Source organism: Impatiens glandulifera, unplaced genomic scaffold (genome assembly GCF_907164915.1).
Source record: "Impatiens glandulifera unplaced genomic scaffold, dImpGla2.1, whole genome shotgun sequence".
Taxonomy (NCBI): Eukaryota; Viridiplantae; Streptophyta; class Magnoliopsida; order Ericales; family Balsaminaceae; genus Impatiens; species Impatiens glandulifera.
In genome coordinates, this window is record NW_025919109.1 from 11,252 (window position 1) to 13,332 (window position 2,081).

At 34.1% G+C, this 2,081-nt stretch overlaps 1 pseudogene; it reads left to right on the plus strand.

Moving 5' to 3' along the window:
* The first annotated feature begins 308 nt into the window (after positions 1-308).
* On the plus strand, positions 309-1,625 carry LOC124917438 (annotated as a pseudogene).
* Positions 1,626-2,081: the final 456 nt, after the last annotated feature.

Genomic DNA, 2,081 nt, shown 5'->3' on the forward strand with positions numbered 1-2,081 from the left:
AGCAGAGTATCAAAATTAAGTGTTAAAATATGGGTATCAAATTTTGATACGGGACCAAATTGATGTGGCCCAATCACAGCGTGCCAAGTGGCAGCGCTGGTGGTTACTTTTTTGTTTTTGTTTTGTATTTTAAATATACTTTTGCATAATAATTGATCCAAAAAAATATATATATATATATCATTATTTTTTATTTTTCGAGGTCTATAAATAGAGACTTGGTTTGTATCATTTGGACACCAAAAAAATTATGAAATTTTCCACCATATTATCATCCTTGTTTGTATCACCTTTCTTCATATCATCATATGGATATTCCCCCAAACCCTTTCAATCTCGAAGAGATTCAACAACAATGGGAGTTGGAGGAATCTTTACTCAAAAGGCAAAAAGAACTTCTCGAAGAGCTTGAAAGGCGAAATAATCGATCACGTAAAAGAAATTCTATAAACATGGACCATGGAGCTGCCCATCAGGTCATGGCCGACTATTTCGATGAGCCATGCACTTATACTGAAATGCAATTTAGACATAGATTTTGTATGAGAAGGCAATTATTTCTCCGAATTGTAGAAGCCGTAACAAATTACAACCATTAATTCACCCAAAGGTGGAATAATGTAGGAAAGCTTGGATTGACACCGATCTAGAAGTGTACAGTTGCCATGCGCATGCTTGCATATGGAGTAGCCGGGGATGCCTGTGATGAATATGTGAAAATTGGAGAAACCACTACATTTGAGTGCACTCGTATTTTTTGCGAAACAATAATTGCCTTTTTTCAAGATGAATACTTAAGACGACCAAATGGGGAAGACTTGCAGAGGTTACTCCAAGTTGGACAAGAGCGCGGTTTTCCTGGAATGATTGGAAGTATTGATTGCATGCACTGGGAGTGGAAGAATTGTCCTAAGGCTTGGCAAGGGAAGTTTACTAATGGACACAAGGGCACATCAACAATTATCCTCGAGGCAGTGGCATCTTATGATTTGTGGATATGGCATGCTTTTTTTGGCATGCCTGGAACATTGAACGATATTAATGTATTAGACAGGTCACCAATTTGACGACATTGAGTCTAGTGAAGCTCTTACTGTGAACTTCACTATGAATGGTCGACAATACAATCTTTCCTACTATCTTGTTGATGGAATCTATCCTAAATGGCCCATCTTTATCCAATCAATTCAAATGCCTCAAGGAGACAAAGCGCGTTGTTTGCATAACAACAAGAAGCATGCAGGAAGGATGTAGAACGTGCATTCGGGGTACTCCAAGCACGGTTTTCTATTATTCGCCAACCAGCTAGGATGTGGAATATTGATGGCCTAGGTAAAATAATGAGGGCATGCATAATTGTACATAATATGATTGTGGAGGATGAATGAGATTCGTATTCACGAAATTGGGAAAATATCGACTTCGAACGTTCGAATAATTCTGGGTCTAGTTCCTCAGTTAATGTCTAAAGAGAAGTGCTACCTCAATTTCAAGTGCATGTTCAAGGACGATCTGAATCAAATATTCATACTAGGGTCGATCTACGTGACAAAACACAACATATTCAATTGAAGAAAGATCTTGTCATGCACATTTGGAATAAATTTGGAACAACTCTCGATTAGAGTTTTAAAAACACTACTTAATAAATTACCAATGTTTAGAGTGTTTGTTTTCTTCTTCGTTTTAAATAATATTTGTATGTTTGATTTACCAAGTGATGAATAATATTGTTTGTGGTTAAAAAAATGAAATTATGTATAAATGATGTGGAAGTGAGAGAAAGTGAAAAAGTAATTTTGATACCTTGAATAACACTATGTTGTAGGATATGCTAAAAAGTGGGTGTTAAAATAGGTGTTAAGCTGACGTGGCAGAGTGTTAAATGAAAAAATTTGATACTCTGCTGTCGATAGTCTAAATTAAAAAATATATATTATTTAATACTTATAAGGAAATGAATATATTGATATTAATTTAATTACAGAAATATAAATTTTAAAAAATAAATAAAAAAAATATAATTATATTGTAATATTATTTAATATATGTAATCTCAATATATTATATTTTATAAGATA